The sequence below is a fragment of the Myotis brandtii genome, unplaced genomic scaffold (assembly GCF_000412655.1).
Source record: "Myotis brandtii unplaced genomic scaffold, ASM41265v1 scaffold112, whole genome shotgun sequence".
In the NCBI taxonomy this organism is placed as follows: domain Eukaryota; kingdom Metazoa; phylum Chordata; class Mammalia; order Chiroptera; family Vespertilionidae; genus Myotis; species Myotis brandtii.
In genome coordinates this window covers 1,930,485-1,957,412 of record NW_005353838.1, presented here as the reverse complement: position 1 = coordinate 1,957,412, position 26,928 = coordinate 1,930,485, and the positions used below count along the sequence as shown (strand labels likewise).

Here is a 26,928-nt window from a genome sequence, read left to right as displayed (position 1 = left end):
AATACAGGTTATTTTTTTTTAATTCCCCATTAAGATACTTTCTAGAATAAATTTTAAATATCTGAACTCTCTTTCATCATCTGGATATTTATTAAAAACCTCAAATAGAGAAAAATTGAAAACAAACTACCTGCTCAATAAGAAGACTGTTGTATTCAACCATACAATAAAGTAATATGTGGACATTAAAAATAATACCCAAAAGGATATTTAATTACGAAGAAATACTGCATCATCTTATTCTAAGATTTGCTTTTCAGGAATTTTGAAGTATCTAACAACCAATCTCAAAACAATTCAACAGTTACTAAGCAGATGAGCAATTATGACACAAGATGTTGCCTGCATGTGCAAATGTAGCTGGATATAAAGAAAAAGGTTTCTGTTTATCTGTGTTACTCCGTTTAGTTATTTGTAGTGATATGTTGAACTTTAACTTTACTGGTATACTTCTAATTGTCATTTTAGTTGCCATTTCAATTGTCTTAAAATGAACTTTGATAAAGCTCTGACATGAAAAACACTGTGCATGAAGAAAGATTGTGTCTGTCCTGTGCCAGATAATACAGAAAGGCCTAGGGCAGGGGACAGGGGCAGGCTAGAAGAGGTCAATGGGGGGAAAAGGAGGACATATGTAACACTTTCAACGATAAAGATTAAAAAAAAATGAAGACACTAGAAATAGCCAAATCTCCAGGATTTTCAAAGCCAGGAGAAGCTGCTGTGGCTGACTCACACATCATAAATGACCCTCACTGTGGCACCAACATGCTAAATCTTTTTGGCAAACTTTCAAAAGAAGCTACTTAACTTTCATCTATTTATAATGCCATCAAGCAGAAAACAAAATTGAGTCTAGCGAAAAAGAAAAAAAGCCTATGAGGAGTTTAAGACCCCTTGATTTGCTTCCAAATTTTAATATCAACCCTGAAAGTGGGAAGATGTCTGGATAAAGATCCTGTGTTGTCACTGGGAAGCAACATAGAACTGTTGGTGGCCAGTATGACAAGCAAAAACATATGACTACAAATGACTTAGATCACAATTTTTTTCATTTTTCCTCCTTTTGAGATGGGAATATCTGTAACTGCTATCTGATGCCTACCATTGTATTGTGGAAGCTGATAACTTGTTTTCTGGTTTCTCAAGTCCATAGATGGAGAGGAATTTTGCCCAGTCCTCACACATACTGATTTATATGATGGGACTCTTTTTGTAATATACATTTTTATTGATTTCACAGAGGAAGGGAGAAGGAGAGAGAGATAGAAACATCAATGATGAGAGACAAGCATTGATCAGTTGCTTCCTACATGCCCCATACTAGGGATCCATCCTCAACCTGGGCATATGCCCTGACCGGGAATTGAACTGTGACCTCCTGGTTCATAGGTCGGTGCTCAATCACTGAACCATGCTAGCTGGGCTATGATGGGACTTTTGAGCCAAAAATATTCAGAGGAGATTTGGGGCTTGAGTTGATTCTGGAATGGGTTGAGATTTGAGTAGATACTGGGTTGGGATGTATTTTTACATGTGGGATGGCTGTGAATCCTTGAAGACAGAGGGTAGATTTTGGTAGACTTAAACAAAAATGCCATCTCACCAAAGCTATATTTTCTTTCTAGTCCTTAGAACCTGTTAATATTCCCTTATATGGCAAAAGAGTGACTATTACCTTATATGGCAAACGATGTGATTAAGTTAAGGATCTTGTGATAGGCATTTAGCCTGGGTTATCTGAGTGAGCCCTATATCCATTCACAAGTGTACTTACTAGTATAAGAGAGAGGCAGAGGGAATTTTGAGCCACACACACACATATACAGTGGAGAAGGCATTATGAGATGAAGGCAGAGATTAAAGTTATGAGGCCACCTCCAGCCAGCACAAGCTACCAGAGGCAAGAAACAGATTCTGCCTAGAAACTCAGGAGAAAGTGTGGTCTTGCCAAAACCTTGATTTCAGACTTGTGGCCTGCAGACCTGTTAGGTAAAAAATTTCTGTTGTTTCATACTATCACGTTTGTGGTAATTTGTTTTACCAGCCTCAGGAAACTAATGCAAAAGACAGGGGCATATAATAGTACAGTGTGGCATTATCATGAATTACTAAGTAGAAAAGGTTAAAAACACACTGTACTATAATGATATTTTAATTTAAAAATAGCAGGTAATGAACGAACAAATGAATGAATGAATGAATTAATGAATACATCTAGAAGACAATATATCTCAGTCTGCTTGGGCTGCTATACCAAAATGCCATAGACTGGGTGGCTTAAACGGAAATTTTTTTCTTACAGTTCTGGAGGACAGAAGTCAGAGATCAGGGTGCCAGTGTGGTTGGGTTCTGGTGAGAGCTCTCTTCCTGGCTTGTTTTCTCCCTACTGTGTCTTCACTAGGTGAAGATAAAGACAGCTCAGATCTCTCTTCTTCTTATAAAGTCACTAATCCCAATATGAGGGCCTTCATCTAAACATTACCTCCCAATGGCCCAAACTTCTAACACTATCACATTAGGTAATATTTAGTCATACCCTTTCATATGTATATATGGCATATAAATATTTAGCCCATGATATGAAAATAACTCTTGCCTTTGAATTTGACTCAGTCAGGGTGAGGAATACAATTATCTCTAGCAAAGAACAGAAGTAATTTCCTTATTTTTCAGGAAATAAAGGTTATATTCTGAAGACTTCATTGTCCCTGAAAAGGGGAATCATTTTTTTTTTCCTGATGAACTCTGGCTTTAGTAGATTTAAAAATATTTCCAGATAACCCAAGAATCATTAATGATAAGAATATAGGACTTCGATAGGAAGGAATTAAAAGGATGAAAGTTTGAATAAAGGAGGAGACTGAAGAAGAAGGGTAAAGGATAGGGAGTCTGGTCTAAATGGCAGGTTATAAAGTCTTTGGGTGAGTACTTTACCAAAGATGTGGGAGCCATGCCTGGCAAATACCAAAAGTTCCTGCCCCACCACCATCCAGCTACACTAGGACACACTCAGAGACTTTAAGAGTGAAGAGAACCTTTGGGTATTGTGGGGTTGTGAGGACAACCTATGACTGCTGTATTTAGCAGTTAAAATAAAGTCCTCAACTTAGGATAAGGGAGGATGGATGCCCTTTTTTACATTTTTTTTTTACTGTGGATATGTAATACTATAAAGTAAGAAAACAGTATAAAAAATAAAAGTCATAAAATGAGGTAAAAGATTCTATAAATCCATCAAAAGTCATGTATTGAATATTTTAAAAAAGAATGGGAAAAACTCTTCACCAATAGTGGCATATCATTGGTTAAAATAACAGCTGACCGGTCAAGAAAGTGCTTAGCCCAGAGTTAGTTCTTTGAGCCCTGGGGCTTTGAAATTAGAAGAGGCTGAAGATTAAGTGAAACTAGAAAATGAGCTCCAAAAGTGTGAACAAAAGCTGATGGAGACAATCACATCTAACTCCCAAAGGACAAAGTTTAAATCCATCACTTGCAAAACTTTCCTTCACTCTGGCTGTGGGGCTTTGTGGTATTAATAGCATCTCTAAGCTGAGAAAAAGTACAGATGTCTTGTGCTGGTCAATGAGCTTCTTCTGGCCTGAAGCAAATCATTCTGATTTAATTGACTGTTACCTTGTACAGAGAAAGAGGATAGATGTTTATGGTGACATAGCTTTATACCTGCACTCAATCATTTGGTTTGTATAAAACATATATCTTCCCTGCCTTCAGTCAAGGGTGAATGAACACATGACATAGAAATGATAAAGTGCCCAAATCAAAGTGATATTAAAGTCCACATGCCAAATGCTGCTTACATGTTAACAGCGATGAATTGAAGGATGCCCGAGGTTCCTCTAGACACCATTCTGCAAGGCATAATGCACTGGGTGTAGAGTCAGATAGAACTAAGGATGAAACACGGCTGCTACTACTTCCTAATTGTGCTAAATTGGATATGTTATTCCTTTCTTTGAGTCTTGACCATAAATTGGGATAATGATATCTATACCATGGGGATTTGATTTTGTGAATGCTACTTAGACAAAGTATCTAAAGTTTTTAATCCAGTGCCCTATATAAATTCAGTCACTATTTTTCTTTGATGCTACATCACCAAATGTGAGTTTTGTTACATTGAAAATCTATAAGGGAGAAACTCTTTGGGACACGGAAGATGTTCCCGTCATCCTTACATCATGCTTACTGCTTACTCTTGGTGAGCCTTGGCTGCTGCTCTGGTTAAGGCAGGGCAATGTGATTGGACCAGTGGAGTCCAAGACAGAAGAGGAGGTGGGAGATTCCTGACAAAAACAAGGCTAAACAAAGAGGGAGAGAAATAGGTAGGGAGCAGTAATGTCAATATAAACTTGCAGGGTAAGGTTTCTGAATATGAAAAACATAGGCACTGTGTCAAGAAATAATCACAGAAGACTCACAAAGTCTTTCATAGAAGCTCTAGAAATACTTGGAAGGAGGGCAGACCTAAGCAGACAAAGCAGGCTGAAAAAATGATGCCCTGAGCTGAGCACCATGGATAGCTCCAAGAGAAGCCATTTCTTCCTCCCTGAAAAGGGGGCAATTCAGGATTATTCAAACCAATTTTATAGAGAAGCCAACATCTTTGTATTAAAAGAGCAAGATCTAGTAAGGTATATTTGATCCCAAACACCAGAAGAAAATTTTATCCTTTTAATACTTCCAAATGTAGGTTAGCAATAATAAAATATCTCCACAGCACTGTTCAGAACTGGTTCCCTCTTGCAGAGGACATCTACTGTGACCTTAATTGATTTGATTAGGGCTGCTCCTTATTCTTGAAGATCCTGAGCTAATTCATGATCCTATCAGGAAGGTCCCCACCTCCTTAACACTAACATGATGTTGAAGTTTAAAGTTAGGAGTGGGTCAACTGTAGAATGTTTCAATTATGTGAGGTCATGAGTATGGGAGAGGGAATCTCAGGTGTATAATTCTAGGACCATACTTATCCCAGTCCATTAGTTTAGCCAAACTGCTGTCAAGGGTCCCCATAGAGGGGTGGATATAAATTCTGCTCTACTTTCTGTATTCCCTGGGGAAATTCATTTGGTCCTTCATGGTGTCTGTTTTCTTATCTGAAACATAAAAGGATTGAACTATAATATCTTGGGGGAAAATAAGAAGTTCCATTATAGAAGATGAAGTTATTACAGAAGATGGATTATTTGGTTTCAAATTATTAGTTCAGAGACTCCAGAGATACAAAATATATCCCTGAGGAAAAAAAGAACTGTAAAAGTATATAGAATTAGTACTCAACCAAGCCTTTCCAGGACCACAAGAAAATCAAGATATCATTAGCAAGTGGATAAAAGAACCATAATGTGCTTAGCTGCAAAGTACTATGTTGTCTTAGAACTGGGAAGGGTGGAGTAGCCCCTCAGATCTTCTATGCCAGGAAATGGTAGAAATGCAGGCGTTGTATTATGGCTTTAATGGGCAGCTGTCCTTCAAGTTTCAAATCTTCTAGGTGACAGAATGTAGAGTTTTATAAAGTCCAAAATGTCTGGAGGGCAGTGCATTAGAGTACAGGAGAGAGCGGTGGGACAAGATTTGAATTATAGGAACTCCTTAAACATAGCAGTGTTTGGCTGATGTTTTTTTATTTTAGGAAAACAAGTCCTATTGTCATTTCCGAATAATCAAATTTGGACTCCTTAGTTGTCATGTTCTCCAAGCACTAGGCATAAGACCTGTATTTTCTGGAGTAGCAATTCTCAAAGTGTGAGCCTCAGACACCTGTGTGTCTCTGATACCATTTTAGGTGGTTTATAATATCCTCCCTTTCCAACTATGTATCTCCAAGAGGCCCGATTTTCTTCTTATATTTCAACCAAAATAATGGATCACAACAGATAGACTGTGAAAGCAAATATGAAAATCCACTTGTTTCTATTGGGCCAGATAATAACTAGAAATGCAAAACTATAAAAAAGTGCCATCTTCTTACTAATTTCTTTTGGAAAAGAAAGAAATTTCTTTTGAAAAAGGTCATTTATTTTTCATATAAATGACTACATTGCTTCTTAAAATAAAAATGTAAGTCTCTCTTTTAATTTCTAACATGGTAAATATTGATAAATATGACTCAGATAATAAAAAGCCCGTTGGAGGTCTTCAATCATTTTTAAGAGTGTAAACAGATCAACATATTTGATCAGCATTATTATAGAGGCATCAGCATTCAAGTTTTCCTGAATAGTTAATCAGTACTTTAATAACAGAGTAAAAATGAGCAAAAACTCTTGGTTTCTGAATTTGTATGAGATGTTAAGCTGTCTGGGAGATATGGGTGCTGACATTGGTGTATTTAGATTATTAACTTGGTTTGATGTGGTTTAACACATTGAGTATGTAAGGTTCCCCTTTTAGGACTCTGGGTCCCTCCACCTTGGGCTGGCCTTGAGCTTTGGAGTAAGTGTTGACAGGTAATACTAGTGGGTTTCATCTTAACTATTCACCTACATTTTGGCCTCTAGAATAAACAAATAATGAAAGAAACTGTTCTGTAACCAGGAATGATTGAATTGTGTCAAAAAAGCTTAGGATAAATGTAAGCAAAATCTCTCTATTGGTGTGGGTGACTAATATTACATGTTAAAGTACATCTCTAGGTAACTGGTTGAAGTTTCATCACTTAGATATATCAAATGTAAAAATATTTCTCAATACTTCACTGTAATATAGTTTATAGGAAACAGGGAACAATATTGTTAAGCTTTACACTTGGAGCAAAAAGATTCATGACTGGGCAAATTTCAATAAATTAGGGTAATTGAGATGAAGTACAAACTAAATATGTGAAAATAAATTTAGAATGGAAATACCTTCAAATGAAATATTAAAAGATAATATTTTAATGTTTAAGAATATATGTCATATTCTAGCTAATTCATAATGGAATTAAAAAATAATATATTACTGGACTTAAATGAAAGCAAAACTTCCGCTTTGCAATTTAGACAAAGTCAGCTAGTCTGTTTTTATATCTCCTAAATAAGGAGAATGCATCAATACTCACCAACTCCAACATTCATATGTAAGCCATCATTGAATATGTTTCTAAGTTTATTTTCTCAAGTAATAAAGCATGTCACCTATTGTCTTACAATTTGTTTGTTTACTCTATAAACTATCCTATATAATAAAAGGCTAATATGCAAATCGACTAAATGGCAGAACGACCGGTCACTATGATGCGCACTGACCACCAGGGGGCAGACGCTCAATGCAGGAGCTTTAGGGGGAGCGCTGCTCAGCCAGAAGCTGGGCTCATGGCTAGGGAGCCTCTCCAGCCTCTGCAGCAGCACTAAGGACCCCTTGAGGGATGTCCAACTGCTGGCTTAGGCCCACTCCCAAGCGTGGGACATCCCCTGAGGGGTCCCAGACTGTAAGAGGATGCAGGCTGGGCTGAGAGACACCCCCCCACCACCACCACCACTGCACAAATGTCGTGCACCGGGCCTCTAGTTTTTGTTATAAAGTTCCAAAGCAAGATTCATTACAACCTTAGAGAAACATCACAAAAGAGTAAATGGTGACATCAGTTCAGTAACATTTTGGAGAAGACCTCAAGGCTATCTTCACAGACAATTATGGTATTTCAGGCAAGAGTAGAATTTTTACCCTTAAGAATTTAGATTTTTCAATAATATAATTTTAGACCTACTTGATCATTGAGTATTCTTTTTCTTTTACACATCTTGCTGCATTTTCTTGGGGGTGGTGATGAGAGTGGAGTAAAGATAGAGGCAAGGAGTAGAAGTAATTCTTGGCCCAATTACATTTTTATATCTCTGGTTGACTAAAATTATTTGTGTCTCTTGATTAGGAATTTCAGTTTTCATAACTCCTGGGTTCTATCCAATTCTAAATAACTCTTTCTTAAAGCATGTGATTCCCAAGGCAGTGCAATAAAATTCTTATCAAAGACCGAGCTAATTCAAAGCCATCAGCTTATAGTTTGTCTGCCATGCTATTTCATTTTCAGTAAGCAATTATCATGTAAAATTCTGGCTTCAGTTGCATTAAGGCTATGTAGATGTCATGAACTCTGTATGATTATAAAATACTGAATCTTCATGAAAGGGCACATAAAGTTAATTAAAAGCTAATTAAAAGGGATAGATAAGTTTTAAATATCTGATATTGTCTACTTATTCGGGTCATCTGAAAGTCGAAAACTGGCCAACGGCAGGTAAAAGACACTAAAGTATTTCTCTTGGGGTAATTTCAGCCTCAACTTTGAGAAGAGGGGTCAATTGTTTATATAATTCACTCACATATCAAAAGAAGGAATACACAGTCTGTAATATATTGCATACATTCATTAACTTCAGAGTATCTGTGCAGGGAATTCTCTAGTACAAATGGAAATTACATGTAAATTACAGTACATTAGTACTGTAGCTTACATCAAAGCCTATGATTATTATACAAAGATTCCAAGTAAACAAGTACTGGTACTGCAATTAACATTTGGGAAGAGTAATTAGTTGTTTTCTTTACCCTCTTTACAAAAAACATTTATTTTTCAATGAAAGCACATTGGATACTAAAAAACAAGGGTAATATTTTTGAATAAACCAACCAAAAGAAATAAAAAATATGGGTTTTGTCATTAGATATAGATCAGGGACATATAAACCTAGTTACTCCAAAAGAGGTCAGAAATTGAAAAGAAAGTAATGCCTCTAGTATGACAAATGCCTCTACCTCTACTTTAGGATTGGATTTCATCTGCCTCCAGGGCCAGCCCTACAAGGTCCAGAGCCATACTGCCTGATGGCCAGTGTGTGTGTGTGAAGTTCTGGGCAGCCAGGAGTCTTTGAGATGCGTTAGGCATAGGCGGATCCCTGCAATTGTACCTTGATTTCCTTTTCTATCCTGAGTAGGACCTTTCCTGTTTTAAAATGTTGGCTTGTGCCCTGGCACTCTGAAAAGCTTTCCCCAATTTTCTTCTCCCTCCCCCATTTGGAGGTCTGATTCTTGCCCTACCAATTCCTATTTGCTGCCCCAATTCTGTTTCCATAGGCTGTTCACCCAGAAAACACACACTATTGTACTTCTCTGAAGATATACCTGTCATTTGCTGACAAAGAAAAAATTCCACTTCATGCTGTTATTTTCTGCTTCTGCCCTTGTCTGTCCACAAGTGGAATTTCGACCATGGAGAATGATCAAAAGCAGTACAGACAATGAAATCTACAAACTCTCCCTTTTCTGCTTTGCTTCATCTGCTCACAAATTGTTTACCTTCCCTCGGCTTTAACTGCGTGTAAACCTGCTAACTCCTTTTCTTTGCTGTTGTCCTTAGATTCTCTCACTCCAACTAGGGGCTATGATCTGATACCAAAACCTACTGCTTGTATTAAATAAACTGTTTGTAACTGTGTGTATTTGCTCTAGCACATAAACTAAATGGTCTGTAACAGAGTGCATTTTCAATCACGAGTAACACCTGCACAGCATTTTCTGGATGAGAAGAGAGAGACAGTAAGAGGGAAGGAGGGAAGGAAGGATGAAGGGTGGGGGAGAGAGAGAAGGCCCAACAATAACAAAACATAATAGAAAGTTAATCCTACAGGACAGCTCATGTGAGATCCTCAATACCCTCCAAGAGGATGATGTATCCGTTGCTCCTCTTTCCTATCGTCATTTTAGAATAATGTAATTATTCTCAGTGAATAAAGGACAGGGGTCTGTCAGTCAAAAAAACCTCATAAAATATATTCAGTCAAAAATTAAGCAAACCGAAGTTTAAGAATGATAATTAAAAGGGTAAATGTACAGACCAGGAATTTCCCCTTAAATAAAATTTAAATGATGCCATGCTCCAATGCATCATTTCTAAAACTAAAGTATGGTTTCAACAGCATTGCATATACTTACTGGATGTGAGAGAATGAGTGCATAGGGAAAGAGACAAGAACTCCCAAGAATCCCATGTCCTCTCTCTGGAATTCTGCCTTGGTGACTATACAGTGGTTTATTTTTTTAAAATATATTTTTATTGATTTCAGAGAGGAAGGGAGAGGGAGAGAGAGATAGAAACATCAATGATGAGAGAGAACCATCAAAATCATCAATAGGCTGCCTCCTGCATGGCCCCTATCGGGGATCAAGTCTGCAATCCGTGCATGTGCCCTGACCAGGAATCGAACTGTGACCTCCTGGTTCTGAGGTCGATGCTCAACCACTGAGCCATGCCGGCCAGGCTATACAGTGGTTTAGCAGCCTTTTTTTTGTGTTGTTCTTGTCAAACTTCCCAACTGGATCCACTTCATAGATGCCTTGCAAGTTGAATGACCCTGGTATTTTAATGCAAACAGTGTTTATTGACAGTGATTGAGTTTGGGACCATTTATAATTACCTGAATAGAAACTGAGAACAATTTTCAGTGTCCAGATGTTGGGCATGAGATAGATAAAGCATTCAGATATTGAATGTTAACTTCCATCCAAATGTTTTAGCTGGTATCCCCCTAATACACACTCTCCAGCAAAGACCAAATAAGTGAGTAAATTAATACATAACCATATAAAGCCACAAAATTAAGCAAAACAAATAAAAACAATTTTACCATAAAACAATGAATTCCTAAATAGCAAATGTTGAGAAAAAACAAGTAGAATTTTAGTCAAAATCGTCTCTCCTGCCATTATCTCCAGATTGCATCACTACGAAAACCCATAATTAAAAAAAAAATCACATTTTAACCACATTAAAGAATGGAAAAGGGAATAGGAAACTAGAATTCTAGATCTGGGATAACGTTTTTCATGCATGAATTTCAATAATGCAGTTGTTTTGATAGTAATGTCACTGGGCACATCAAGAGCAGACACCCTTTGTTCAAGAGCTGTGGCTGTTTTTCCCCATTCACCAAGAAAACTGTCACCAGGCCAGACTTCTTACACTGCTATCAGCTTTATCACCCACTGATAAAGAACCAAGCCTCTCATACAAAGCAGTTGTATTTCGTGATCAACAAATTTTTCTCTGTAGGGATATAGACTAGGCTTCTGCTATAACAGATGGCAATCATGGAAATGAATCCTATTTTCTACAAAATTGATAAGCTTATGTTAAATTATATTATGCAAACTTGAGTACAAAACAGTACTTGTAATCATTTAGTATTTATTATTACAGTTATAGTATACCAAGAACAAATTGACTAAATCTGTCTGTATATCAAACATTAATGACTAAAGTAATAAAACTTATTTAATGCCATTTTGAAAACATCTCAAAACCAACACACAAACAAGCACACACACACACACACACACACACACACACACACACACGCGCATATACAGGACCAAAGAACACAGAAAATGAGTAAAATCAAGTTAAATTATAGTGATGGAGTCTGGGAAAATTTCATACTGAAATGGAACTATTGACTGCTGTAAAAAATGCTATTATTAAAGTTGTTTTGTATACCGATAATCAACTACTGGGATAGTGCATCACTCAAATATGTTGCATAATTTTGTTTACATTGTCAACTGGGAGGTAGAATTCTTTTCTACTTATCCTACATTTAAATTTCAGTGATTGCAAAAACTAACAATGACATTCTACATATAAGCATAACCAATGGACACAAGACACTGGGGGTAGGGGAGGCCGGGGGAAGGTCAAGGGGAGAAAAAAAAAAAGGAGACATATGTAATACTCTTTGTAATACTTTAAGCAATAACAAAATTAAAAAAATAGACCCTATGTCTATAGATGTGAACATTCTAAGTAAACTATTAGTGAGTAGGTGCTAATGATGCTTCAAAAGAAAAATATGCTATAATCCAGTAGGGTTTATTCAATGAATAGAGAGTGGCTCAATATCTGAAAATTTATAAACATAACCCATGTATTAATACACTAAAGGAAAAATTATGTGACCTCATCAATAAATTCTTAAAGAATATTTGCTATGTCTATAGCCATTTTTAATTAAAACCTAAGTAAAACAGTAAAAAAATAAAAAAATAAACATATTAAGAGTACAGTCACCATATGCAGAAATGACATGAACAGATTTTTATCACAACCTTGTCCTTGAGAACAGAGAACATATTTAATTGTTTCGTGAGTCACAGAGAGAGTGAAAACTGAATATTTACTATCTTGTTTGGCTTATGAGCCAATGTGGATAAATCCTATGTAAGAACTCTTAAAATTCACACTTAATACAACTCTTGAAAGAAAAGACTCCTCAAGTCTTGATGAGGAAATTATTTCCCTTCTCTAACATCTGTGATTTGATCATAGCTTGATGCATATCCTTGTTTGATGCTTTTCTCCCTCCTGCACTCTATAGTCCAAACAGATTCACATATTCTGAATTTATGCACCCATATCTTCACTAGTCTGCATTACCTGTTGAAAAGATTTTCTCATAATTGAACAAACTTATTTAAAACCTGCAATAGACTATACAAAAAGAAAGTACAAAATTACTTATCATGTTAAGATGGTTCCACTTGTAATCAAAGAAATGGAAATATGTAAAAGATAAATACAATACCATTTTCTACCTATTAAATTTCATAAAGAGATGGATAGATGTCCCTTTGTTGCCGAGGTTGAGGTGAATCTGGAGGCCTCTTAAATGGCTGGAATAAGGATTATTTTGCCGTTGCACATAATAATATACTAAGAGTTGTAAAAAATGTTCAGAAATATAGATTTCATAATCCCAGTCTTGTTCATTTTTTTAAAGGAAAGAAACCAAAGGAGAAGAAAAAAAATCTTACATATAAAGATGTTCATTTCCAATATCATTTTTGATACTAAAATACACTTAAATATCAAAAAATAGTGGAAATATTAATTGATATATGGTAGAGCTACCTGATAAAATATTATGTTGCAACAACAACAAAAAAGAGAGATAGTTATGAAGAAAGATTAGGCAATGAAAGAAAATAAGTAATTTAAAAACTTAAAAAAGCATAAATTCAATATAATTATCACTATGTGTAAATTGTGAAAACATGCTTTAAGACATATAACACAGAAAATAGGCTTGTTAGGATGATAATATTATGTGTGTTTTCCAATGTATTTTCCAAACACTCTATAATATTTTCATATCATTTTATGATAATAATTACATATAACCATCATCTTTTTTAACTCCCAGTTCCAATAGCCTCCTTTCATGGGACTTGAGTATGTTCTTGCATTACAGTTAACAATTCATTTGCAGTAATAAGCTGTTCATTAATTTGCTTACAGACTTTGGAAATGAGCATAAGAGTTTGTAAATAGATACTGGTGTCACTAATAGTAAGTATTGTGACCAAAATTTGAGGATGCATATACTTATTTTTCTATTCTGCTCAGGAGGATTAATCATTGCCATGTTAAATAGCTGCAAAATTCATAAGGCCTTCTTCTCCAATCACTTATTATTATCTATTTTCATATGGAATTTTTATATGGAATTATCATATTACCTGATATTTTCATATTCTCCATTCAAAATAATCACTAATTTCACCCCGTTGATAGGCTTTTTTTTCTATCAAAAGCAGAAAATTATTCACTGCAGTTATTTAAAGAAAGTTAACTTTGAATACAGTATTTTTCTAAATCTGTGGATCACTCTCAATAGGAAGCACTACTTTTTCCTAGAGTTTGAAATAAAGACAACTCCACCCCTCAACCCATGCAATCTCATGGCCCAAAGAAATCCTGGAAGAAGAATAAAAGGGAAAGGGCTGGTATCAAGTCCATGTTTTCCCAAGTAAGTGCAGAGTAATCGATATGCTTCAGATTTAGTCTAATATGGTTGGTGAGTTTTCATTCAGGCACTTTCAAATTAAAAGGAGTTCTACATAGTGACCAAAAAGATTTATGCCAAATATGCAAAGCTGGCTCAACATTTGAAAATTAATTAATGTGACCTTCATCAACAACCTAAAAAAATCACATGATTTTTATCAATATATGCAGAAAAAGCATTTGATAAAATTCAACAATCATTCATGATTAAAAAAAACCCCACCTCTCAGGAAACTAGGAATAGAAAAGAACATCAACTTAATAAAGAATGTCTACAAAAAACCTACAGCTAACATCATGGTGAGAAGACCAGGAGCAAGGCAAGGATGTCCCCTCTTACCATTCCTTTTCAACATTTTACTGGAAGTTTTAGCTAATGCAATAGACAAGTAAAGAAAATTAAAAAGAATATATATTTGAGAGGAAGACATAAAACTGTCTTTGTTCATAGATAACATGATCATCTATTCAGAAAATCCAAAAGAACTGATTAAAAACACACACAAAACACCTCTGCTAGAACGGATAAGTTTGCAGGATTTGAGATTAATATTCAAAAGCCACTTGCTTTCCTATATATTAACAACAAACAACTAGAATTTGAAATAAAAATACTACTATGTGTATAATAGTACCACAAACATGAAATGTGTAAGAACAAGTTTAACAAAATATGTACAAGATCAATATGAGGAAAGCTGCACAAAATCAAAGAAGAACTAAATAAATGAAGATATACTCCCTGTTTATGGGTAGGAAGACTCAATATTGTCAAGATATCAGTTCTTCTAAACTTGATCTATAGATTCAATGCAATTCTAACCAAACCCCCAGCAATTTATTCTGTGGGTATTGACAAAATGATTCACAGGTTCTATGGCGAGGCAATAGGTCCAGAATAGCCAATACAACCTTGAAGGAAAGAACAAAGTTGGAGGTCTGACACTACCTGGTTTCAAGAATTACTATAAAGCTGCAATAATCAAGATAGCATGGAGTTAGTGAAAGAACAGACAAATAGATCCATGGAATAGAAAAGAGAGTTCAGAAACAAGCCCACATAATCACAGTCAACCGATCTTTGACTAAGGAACAAATGCAATACAGTAGCATAAAGTAGTCTTTTCAATAAATCGTGTTTGAACAACTGGGCATCCATATGCAAAAAAATAATAATGAATCTAGACAGAGACCTTTCACCCTTTCCAAAAATTAACTCAAAATGGATCATAACCTAAATGTAAAATGCAAAACTATAAAATTCCTAGAAGATATAGATGACCTTAGGTATGGTGGTAACTTTTTAGATACAACACCAAAGAATACTTCATGAAAGAAATAATTGATAAACTGGACTTCATGAAAATTAAAAACTTCTGCTCTGCAAAGGACACTATCAAGAGACTGAGAAAACAAGCCACAGACTGTGAGGACATATTTGCAAAGGATACATCTGATAAAGAGTGATATATAAAGTGTACAGCAAAATCATAAAACTAAGAAATAAGAACAAACATCTGAGTCAAAAATTAGCCAAAGACCTTAACAGACACCTCACCAAGGAAGATATACAGATGACACATAAGTATATGAAAAGATGCTCCATATGTCATCAGGGAAACACAAATGAAAACAACAGAGATACCCCAAACACCTATTAGAATGACCAAATCCAGAATAATACCAAATACTGGTGAGGATGTGGAACAACAGGAACTCTCATTAATTGCTAATGAAAATGCAAAATGGCACAACCACTTTGGAAGTTTCTCACAAAACCACACATTCTCTGATCTTAAGGTCCAGCAATTGCATGCTTTGGTATTCACCCAAAGGGATAGTAGAGTTGCATCCACACAAAAAACTGCATACGTATGTTTATAGCAACTTTATTCATAATTGCCAAAACTTGGAAACAACCAAGATGTCATTCCACAGGTAAATAGATCAATAAACTGTGATACATCCATACAATAGAATGCTTTTCAGCACTAAAAAGAAACGAGCTATCAAGCAATGAAAAGACATAGAGGAACTTTAACTGTATATTACTAAGTGAAGGAAGCCAATCTGAAAAGGCTGCATGTTTTATGATTCCAACCATATGACATACTTGGAAAGGCAAAACTATGGAGACAATAAAAAGATCGGTGGTTGCTAGGAGGGGGGGTTGGAAAAGGAATGAATAGGTGAAACACAGGATTTTGAGGGCAGTGAAACTACTCTGTGTGATACTGTAATATTAGATATATCTCATTATAAAGTTGTACAAACCCATAAGACATATACCAAAAGTGCACTCTCACATAGACTATGGACTTTGAGTGCTTATGATGTGTTAGTGTAAGCTCACCAGTTGTGACAAATGTACCACTCTGGTGGAGGATGTTGATAATGGGGCAGGCTATGTATGTGTGGGGGTGGTGGATAATATATGGGAAATCTCCGTACCTTCCCCTCAATTTTGTTGTGAACCTAAAACTGCACTAAAAAAGTCAATTTTAAAAAAAGCAAAAGAAAACTCACAATACCTAAAACTAAGGAAGCATTCGTTCAAGCTTGGGCCAAACTGAGGTTCAGGCTTCTCAGGGGAAGTGCTAGGTTTGCTCTCTCCAGAATTGGTTGCTGTGAAATTCTGAAGGTAAAGTGCAGGCAGATGAACCCATTGAATTTCACATTACTTTTATTCTTATTCATCTCAATTTTTGTTGTTGTTATTAATCGTCACCCGAGGATATTTTTCCCATTGATTTTTTGGAGAGAATGGAAGGGAGGGGGACAGACTGAGAGAGAAACATGGATGTGAAAGAGATGCATCGACTGGTTGCCTTCCACATGTGCCCCGACTGGGGCCGGGGTGCCCTTGACTGGAATCGAACCCGCAACTCTTCAGTGGGCGGGATGATGCTCTGACCACTGAAAACCAGCTAGGGATTCATCTCATTTTTTATTCACGTGTGTTGGTTTGTACTTTGGAAACCATCTGGTTGGCATCATGATTATTTAATTCTGCAGCATATTTGGAGGCTTTTTTAAAAATACAAATAGTAGGTCAAATCAATTAGCAAATCTACATTGGGGATCCTAATTCTTTGATCTCTTTCTCTTTTCCCACTGCCCCATTATTAGAAGTTTGGATTAAGAGTTGCAAGTTGATGACCCACAATTGAAAGCCATATAAACATTCAGAAAGGACGTCTTCTGAAAGGTTTAAAAGTAGTAGGAGATAAAAGTCAAAAACATAAAAATAAACTGAACAATGAGAAAAAATTATGCAGAAGGTCTAATAAATTTTACATTATCTTTCCAAGGAAATATTGAAAGTTTAAAAATTCTTGTTTCTATTATCAAGATTTATAGGCTATTTATCTAGAACTGGTGGTGATGAAATTTCTTACCACTTGGAAATTGTGTTAGTAGGTGTAGGGTTAGGAAAAAATACTGAATAATTTTATTTTGACCCTCAAATCAGAATACCATTTAGTGCTCTAAGTCTCTTTCTCACCCATTCTTGTGAATCTGTGAACCCCTTCAGTGACTAAGAGGATCTTCATGTACCACCTTTCTACTTGTATTGCCATTCACTAATTGTTTTCTCATTATAACATTCACTGAACATCTGCTATTGTTAGATATTGATGTAGGTCAGTGGTTCTCAACCTTCTGGCCCTTTAAATACAGTTCCTCATGTTGTGACCCAACCATAAAATTATTTTCATTGTTACTTCATAACTGTAATGTTGCTACTGTTATGAATCGTAATGTAAATATCTGATATGCAGGATGGTCTTAGGCGACCCCTCTGAAAGGGTCATTCTACCGTCAAAGGGGTCTCGACCCACAGGTTGAGAATCGCTGATGTAGGTGCTGGGATTACAGTGATAAACCAAACAGATTAAACATACAGATAAAGCTACAATGAGCATAAAAGAGTGATAAGATAGGGTGATAGGATCTTGTTTAGACTGGGTAGTTGGCAAAGGTATCTTGGAGGAGATGACATGTAAGTGGAAATGTATTTGACAATAAGAAATTAGATACAAGAGACTTTGGTGGAATAGCATTCCAAAGAGAAGCAACATAATCATAGGGCTGTAAGACAAAAATTAACTGTGGGGGAGGGGAAAGTTAAGGTAGAGAATAAAGGCAAGTATGGCTGGAGCGTAGGGCCCAGTGGAAGATGGGTGGGAGGTAAGTTTGATGAGGGAGACAGACAGGAGCCAGGTCACATAGGAAGCATGAGTCATTTAGAAATTATTCTAAAAGCAGTGGGATAACCCTGGAGGGCTTTAAACAGGCTACTATGCACTAGCTAGCCACAATCTGATCCACACGGAAAATCACTGCCTTCGGGGGAGATGAGATGGAAATAAGAAGAGCAACAGTAGCCCAGGTGGGAGATGATGGTGCCTTTGACTGGAGCTGCTGACCCCTGAGGAGATGGGGAAGGAGGGCATGCATTTGTTGTTTGTTTTAAAGACAGGTTCAGTGGGGTTTGCAGGCTGATTTGATGGGGTGAAGGGTAAAAGGAAGAGAGGAATCAAGGATAATCATGTTAAACAGACTTCAAAAATATCAGTAAAAATATTCCCAACTTTCCAAACTAACGGGAAACGGGGCGCCTGGCTTGATGAAAGTCTAATGAATTGGGTTCGGCATTTCATTGTAGACATGAATGCCCCAGGAGGCTGTTCTGTCCTCTCCTGAGGGGGCCCCACAGAAGCCGCCATGAGCTGTGCAGGTGATTCCCCAAGGCAGCCAGGGAGGGCAAGGCACTTCACCTTGGTGTCAACACCCTGGGGAGCTCAGAGCACAGCTCACAGTCTCGCAGTCTCAGAGCCACAGTTTCTCCATAAAGTCTGAAGGTTTAATTTCGATGTTCTCTTCGCTTGCTTTCAATTTTAAGATTCCGTGTTTTAAAACCCCACTGGGTCTATTCTTGGAATCCTGAGTGGTTAAGCCATACCCAATAATAAGTGAATTACAGTAATACAGTGCCTCAAATTTTTTTTATTGTTTTAGTCCTACACTTAATTGTGGATTTTTAAAAAATGTGTGTGTTTGTTTTGGTTTAGTATGTATAGTTCTTCTGAAGTGATAGCAAAAAGTACTTTTTGCTTGAATATTAACATTGTTTGCAGGTAGTTTTTATCTCGTGCTAACAGGTGGCTCTACTACTTACAGTCAACGTAAAACGTATAAATACGTTTCCCGCATACAATGTGTTAAGTCTGGCCTTTGCACTTGGAACAAAATTATTTTCTTTAGAGGTACACAGACCCTAGGTGGATTGTTTCCCGTTATTCTAATAAACTTTTTTTTTTCTTGCAGGATCAACTCCCCTGAGTGGAAAATACATACTATGTGAACTTACATGTAACATATTTTTTCTATTATGCAGCATATGCTGTGGTTCACACATTGCAGTGTGATAAGTGATTTCACCATATGAGCTAATTTAATCCTCACAACAAGTCGTCGTTGGTGGGTTTACTCCATGTCACCGATGAGTTAACTGAACCTTAACATGTGGCACAGCTAGGATTTCACAACAGTTCTGCTGGACTGCTTGGCCCAGGCCCATCTCCTCCCAGGTACACTCCCCAAGCTGTTCCCAGTAGCATCCTGCCTTGCACCCATCACTTATGCCCTCTAGGCTATTTGAGGCTGCAGTCTTTCTAAGTTTTTCAAATTATTCATAACTCTGCCTCCTTAAAATTTTCTGTCAAAGCTGAGTACATCTTCCTAAACAAATATTAACACAACTTTAGCTGATGCAAATCCCTAGCTACTGCTTGAGCGGGCCTCCCCCCTCCCCCGTTCCCCTCAGAATAAAGGTTAAGTTCCACCTCCTGGCCTTTGAGAAAGGTTTGTTTCTTTCCATAGATACCCTTCCCTCCCCCGCCTTTCCAACCTTATCCAAAATTCAGCAGAAGTCCACAGGGCACAGAGCTCAGAATGTATTATCTGGTTATTAGTTTTTAATTTTCCTTGCAAAGTTTGAAGGGCTTCCTGCAGATTCAGGATAACATCTGGCCTTGTTATCCTTCCTGCCTTTGGCTCTCTGCTGCTCTGGGCGAAGGCCAGCTCCAGGCAAGAATGTTTCCTTTAGTTTCTAAGCACACATTCCCAGGTACTGCGCCCTGTTGATTCGCGGCCTCTGTGGTTGGTTTGCTTTGTCCACTTATTGGTCTCCTGGTCAGAGCAGGGCATGAAACGGTCGGGAGCAAAGAAAAATAACCACACACTCCAAAACAGAAAAACATTTATCCTGAGGTCCTCAGATCCCTGAATTCACAGGAGTTTCTAAATACCAGCGTTACATAAGTATTTTCTTTCTAACTGAACGGAGGGGGAAGTATATTTTATAGCAAAAGAGAAAGACCTTTACTGGGTAGAGGGAAGTAGTGGTATTGTTTACATTACCCTGGAAATAAATATCTTTGTCTCTATTTCTCTCCCTCTCTCTGCCTTCCTTTTGCAGACACTGATGAGGGAAGGAGAAATGAGAATGGGGTACATCGATGAACACTGCCTATATGATAATGGGAGGGCTGGTGAGCCTGGGTCAGAAGCTGGAGGGTGTTCTGCATGAAACAATAAGATGATTCCATTTTCTTCTGTTTTGCTCCAGAAGAGAGCTATGCCATGTGGATAGGCTGACCCGAGTTGGCAGAACTGGCATTTAACCAGAGTGTCTAAAGCAGCGGTTCTCAACCTGTGGGTCGCGACCCCTTTGGGGGTCGAATGACCCTTTCACAGGGGTCGCCTAAGACCACCGGAAAACACATATATAATTACATATTGTTTTTGTGATTAATCACTATGCTTTAATTATGTTCAATTTGTAACAGTGAAATTGGGGGTCACCACAACATGAGGAACTGTATTAAAGGGTCGCAGCATTAGGAAGGTTGAGAACCACTGGTCTAAAGTGTAACTTTACTTTTCTCTGGTGATGTGCACCCCTTCTATCTTCTCACACTGTTAGTAAAATCTTTCTCTGTGCTTTTATTATGTTTACTTTGATTTGATTTGCTCTTTCCTGGCAATCCAGGAATAAAGGGATATTAAATCTAAGTAAGATATTGTACAGGGCCAGGACACTGTGTGGGATGGTGAGAAACTTCATAAACTTAACAAATTTAGGAAGATGTGGGAGTATAAAAATAGAGGTGACTCTGAACAATGTAAGCATCCTCTCTTCCACCAGAATTCCTGGCATGACTGAGAAGATTGCGAAGACCTCACTAAAAACAATGTTTAAACCAACTGCACTGAAATCTCAATGGACAGGGTACCTCTGCTGATATCCAGAGGCCATTAACCAAGGCAACTGCTATGTTAAAACTATAATGCAGATTTCATTGATTTTTTCCATACTTGTTGTGAAAGCAGAGTAACAGCCCCCTGAAGATATCCACATCCTAATCCCTAAAAGCTTTGGATATGTTGGGTTAGATGACAGAGAAGATTTAAGGTTGCAGGTGGAATTAAGGTTGCTAATCAGTTGGCCTTAAGAGAGGGATTATTTTAGATTATCTGGGTGAACCTAAAGAAATCACAATGGTCCTTAAAATGGAAAAGGGAGGCAGAAGCAAGGGTCAGGGTGATGCTATAAGAGAGGGACACCACACCACTTCTGGTTTTCAAGAGGAAGAATTAGAGGCCCGAGCCAACCAATGCAGGCAGCCTCTAGGAGCTGGAAGAGGCAAGGAGATGGATATTCCCCGCCGTGGTTCTCAACCTTCCTAATGCCCCGCCCCTTTAATACAATTCCTCAGGTTGTGGTGACCCCCAACCATAAAATTATTTTCGTTGCTACTTCATAACTGTAATTTTGTTATGAATCATAATGTAAATATCTGATATGCAGGATGTATTTTAATTGTTCGGGACGCACAGGTTGAGAAACGCTGCCCTAGAGCCTCCAGAAAGGAACTCAGCTCTGTCAGCATCTTGATTTTAGGCCAGTGAGACCCATGTTGGAATTCTAACCTACACAAAGGTGAGATAACATGTTTATGATGTTTTGAGCCACTAAGTTTGTTATGGCAGCAAAAATGTGCCTGTATCACTTATCTGTTGCCACATAATAAACCACCTGAAAATGTGGTGTCCTAAACAACAATAATAAATTATTTTGTTGGTGAACTCGCAATTTGACAGGGCTCAATAGGGCAGTTTGTCTCAGTTCTACACACCATCAACTTGATACGTTTTCTGGGGGATGGAGAGTATACTTTCAACATGGCTCACTCCCATGGCTGAATTAGTGTTAGCTGTTAGCTGGGAGCCTGGGTGGGAGCTCAGCTGAGGCTGCCAGCTCAAGAACTCAGTCCCACCCCATGTGTGTCTCTCCATAGGCTGTTTGGGCTTCCACACAGCGTGAATGCGAGATGACTGCGAGGTCAAACATCCCAAGAGAACAGGGAGAAGAACAAAGCAGGAGTGCATGACATTGTCATGACTTAGCTTGGGAAGTAACATTTTACTTCTGCCATAAGCTATTGGCCCTGCTCAGGTTCAAAGTAGAGAACATGGCTTCATCTCTAGACAGGGAGTGGCAAGTCTCTCACAGAACATGTGACACAGGAGATGTTAGTGAGGCAATCTTTGAAAGATACATTCTGCCACACTCACTTATGTGAAAGCTCAGCCCTTTGTGCACCATCTCCCAAAATTATTTCTGGAAGATCACAGTGTATTTCCTGTGTGCGTTTAAAAATAAGCTTTATATTTACCACCTGATATGTGCAGTTTTATTTTTCTTATTTACAAGCCTGTTTCTTAGTGCAGCTGTGTTTTCTGGATGATGGAAGGTTTGTTGCTATTCTCACTCCACTATCACTTTTGAGAAGCCCGCTGCATGTGTGAGGCTGCACAAAAGAGAAGTGGCAGCTTTCGATCTCTGCTTTTCGTGTCACACTGTTAAGAAATGCCCAAGTAGGACACTAGTTCCTCAGTCCCGTATGCTAATGGAATCTAGCAAGTCAAGACCTAATTGAATTCTTAAGTATGTAGGCGGCTTAGACTCAGAATAAAAGAATTAAGATTTAGATAGCCTTCGGGAAATTTTAATTACTCAAGGTCCAGGATCCCACACAGTCTTAGGTGATTGACAATCACAAGGATTAAGGTCTCCTCTATCTTCTTTGACACAATATCTTTATTTTGGTCTTTCCTATCTAGATGATTAAGCTTGGTTAAATGACAGATAACATAGATAAAATGACAGATATTACATTTTCTATATCCTGTGCTCTTTTATATCAATTAGAGTAGCTGTCATATGGAGCTCTCACACTTTCTAATTCCCCCCTTCATTTGGGCTTTTTCCTCTTCAAACAAAGGCCTACAAAGTTGCACGTGGCTTCAGCCTCCTGACTGTAGGAGATGACTAATGAATGGGTCTTCTTGCCTTTAGTCAATGCTGTCCAACAGAAATTTTTAGATGATGAAAGTGTTCTATATCTGAGCTTTCCAATACGGTAGCTACTAACTAACGACCTGTGCCTGTTAGGCACTGGAAATGTAGCTAGTGAGACTGAGCCATCAAATTTTTCATTTCTTTCAAAGGTAAATAACCACATGTGGTTAGTAGCTACCATACTGGAGAGTGTGACTCCAGGTCTTCGGTTTCTGAAAGCTCCCTCAAAGCTAAGGAAGGAGGTCAGAAGCAATCAGAGTCCCAATAGAATTTATATGTGACTAGAGGCCCGGTGCATGAAATTCATGCAGTGGGAGGGGGGGATCCCCTCAGCCCAGATTGCGAGAGGGTGCAGGCCTGGCCGAGGGACCCCACTGATGCACGATCAGGGCCAGGGAAGGATGCGGAGGTTGGCCAGCTGGGGAGTGACCGCAGGAGGGCTCCAGGGCATGTCTGGCCTGTCTCGCTCAGTCCTGATCTGCCGGACCCCAGCAGCAAGCTAATTTACCAGTCAGAGCATCTGCCCCCTGGTGGTCAGTGCATGATATAGCACGCGGTTGAGCGGCCTTAGCATATCATTAGCATATTACACTTTGATTGGTTGAATGGATGACCGGACACTTAGCATATTAGGCTTCTATTATATATGGATTCTAGTTCTAGCTGTGCCACTGAATTTAAAGGAATGAGGAGTTCAACTGGACTCTAGCTATACCCTTGAATAGTTTTATTTTGTAAGGTTAGCCTCATTCACCAAAGACTCAGAGCAGCTATGCCATTTATCTTGTGGTCATGAATCTCATGGCTGCTTTTACTAGAAAGAATATCCTGATCCCTCTCATAAGGCTCCCTAAATCTTGGTTTGATAATGGCAAAGTTTGCTGAAGGCCTGTAGCACCTTTCTCCCAAATTTTCCAACACGATGAATTGCTCAGCAGAATCCAAAAGAAGAGTTCTTCAAGGCTTAAAGCTGAAACAAGTTTTTACTTTGGGCCATTTATAACTACCAAAGATTCAGATATTGAAACAATAAGGCTGTGTAGCAAGTCACCCCCCAAACTCACTGGCTTACAACACAAAACAAGTATAGGTTTTGTGGGTTCAGCTGATCTAGGCCAAGTATAGCTGAGTTTGCCTCTAGGATACAGAATAGTTTCAGGTCTGCTCTATGTATTTTAGTACATGTTTTCATAGAGATGTTAGAGGTTCAAGAGAGAAAGCCCAGTCTTGCAAGCACATAGCCAAGCCAAGAATCAAAGGTTGTAAAAGTACATTCTTCCTACTCTGAGGCCATGGAGAGGGTACGGATGTAGAACCATACTAGAAGAGAGTGAAGAGTCAAGAAGAACAATTTAATTTACAATGCCTACATCAGACTCAATCTTGCCTTCTCTGCCCGCTCCCTTTCTCTCTCTGTCTCTCTCACACATACACACACACACACAGACACACACACACACACACACACTTTTCTGATAGTGCCACAAAATCAATGCTGTTTAAAAGCCCTTTTTATACCTGGAAAGATGATATGCTTTGACTCCTCTCTTTTTTACTTTCAGCTTTGGGAAACTACTTAAATCACATATTTTTTATGGCAAATATATCTTCAAATTTAATCATGTGGAAACTAGTTTACTAACTGGGATCTTCAACAATTTATTTGATTTTCTAAATGTGATGTGATAGAAATATTAGTCTGGATGCATCAATTTGCTACCTTCTCTTTCTTTTCTTAAAGTTTTTGATGTTCATTTAGTTAAAAACAAACCAATTAATTTAGCCCCTGGTCTTCCTAGAGCTATCCCACTTGAACGCTATGGCATATGTTTAATTCCAGCTTAGTTTAAATTATTCCAAATTTTTAGAAGCCAATCTTTAATATTAATGATATATTATTAAACGTAGGTTAGAATATTAGATAGATAGACTGATACTATTTATGTAAATAAATATCAATTTTACATATGCTTAGAAGAGATCAGGAAGACTAGGTAACCTCTGGGGAGAGGTGGTATGTCTCATTTTCACTTTATCCTTTACACAACATCAGACTTTAGATTATTATTCAGTAAGCAAGTATGATTTTGATGACAACAATTTGTTAAAATAAAAACCATATCATTATACTTAAAATATTTTGACAGGTTGTCACAGTTGGCAGGATAGAAAGAAAACCTTGTATTTCCATTATTCACAAGGTTCTAATTTTAAGACACCTTTTCAGAGGAGGAGAAGAAAAGGTGTGGGTGCTGTTTAGGGGTCAGTAGGACTCTTCTAGGGCTCAGTAAGAGAGGTTGTTTTGTGTTGCTGTAGTTCCAATAGAGTTTTTCTTTAGTCCTTGATTTCTAAATATCTCGTTCTCTAAAATGATCCATTCTTGCAATCACTTTGAAGCATTCCAGATTGCTCCCCTTCCCACAGAGGTAAATTACTTTGAGGAAAAGTGACCAAGAGTTTCTGTTTTCTTTGGAAATCTCCATGGTCTCTGCAGCATCATTTTGTGTCATCTTAAAAGGAACTGTAGCCAGGCAAAAGGTTTCATCTCTTTTAGCAGCGACATCTTTTTGCTTCACTCCATCCTTCCTGTTTTTACCTTAAAATAATCTCAATCCTTCAGTACCAATGCCCATAGAGACAAAACAAAACACAAATTTTCCAGGACCAGGCTCCTCCTGAGTCACCTTAGCATTTACCAAAACCTCATAAATCAAAGTCATGACCATTCATGGAAGTCGGTCCCACTACTCCAGCCATTTGCATAACTTCCAGGTGTTTAATGGGAAGAAGAGTGGTCCAGTGGTTAGAGAGCAGGCCTTTCGATTCCTGAGTTTGAAACCTGGTTGTCTCCATGACTATGTAATATAACCTCTGGCAAGCAATTAACTCCTTATTGAGCCTTATTGTTTTCCTCTTGCAAAGTGGAGATAAAAATGACACATCATTGGGTCCTGAGAGGATAAAGCAAGAGGGCATGTGAAAGGATCTAGGCTGGGAGGGACACCCAATAAACCTTTGCCCTTCTAACTAAGTCCTGAAAGGATTAGTTCAAATCTACCAGGTGAACCTTTACTCTCTAAAAATGAACAGGATCAAGGATAGTATTTTCCTTTGTGAGAAAACCCATGAGTGACTGGGACCTAAGCTGGATCTACTTCCATAATTTCTATGAGTATTTCACATCCATTAGATGCTTAAAACTAGTTTAAACAGTAGCAAACTTGGGAGCATAGTGGCTTACTAATGCTTCTTTGTAGATTTTTCTTATGTCATTACAGAATACATGCATGATTTGAGTAAATGAGGGCAAAGTATCCCTGTTTTTAATATGAAAGTCACTTAAAAAAATTAAAAGACTATGAATCATGTAACATTGTTTCAATTTCATTATATTATACTTCAGGGAATGAATTTAATTTACCTAAATATTTCAATAGGAATAGCGTCATTTTTTACTTTCCAGGGTTCTAGCTATATTGAATTACACATCATCACATAATGTTACTGAATTTTATTTCCATATTATATATTATCCCTCTGAAATCAATATCTGGAACATTTAATTCCTGTAAATGGGAATTAAATTCCTGTAAATGGGAATTTGCTTATTAAAAATGCATAGAGTGTAAAACAAACCGATGACTATTTCATTTAT

At 37.6% G+C, this 26,928-nt stretch overlaps 1 protein-coding gene across 2 annotated transcripts in view; it reads right to left on the bottom strand.

Annotated features, from left to right (window-relative positions):
* Positions 1-26,928, bottom strand: part of B3GALT1 (UDP-Gal:betaGlcNAc beta 1,3-galactosyltransferase, polypeptide 1) — a 388,127-nt gene that overhangs the window by 132,982 nt on the left and 228,217 nt on the right. The window lies entirely within an intron of this gene.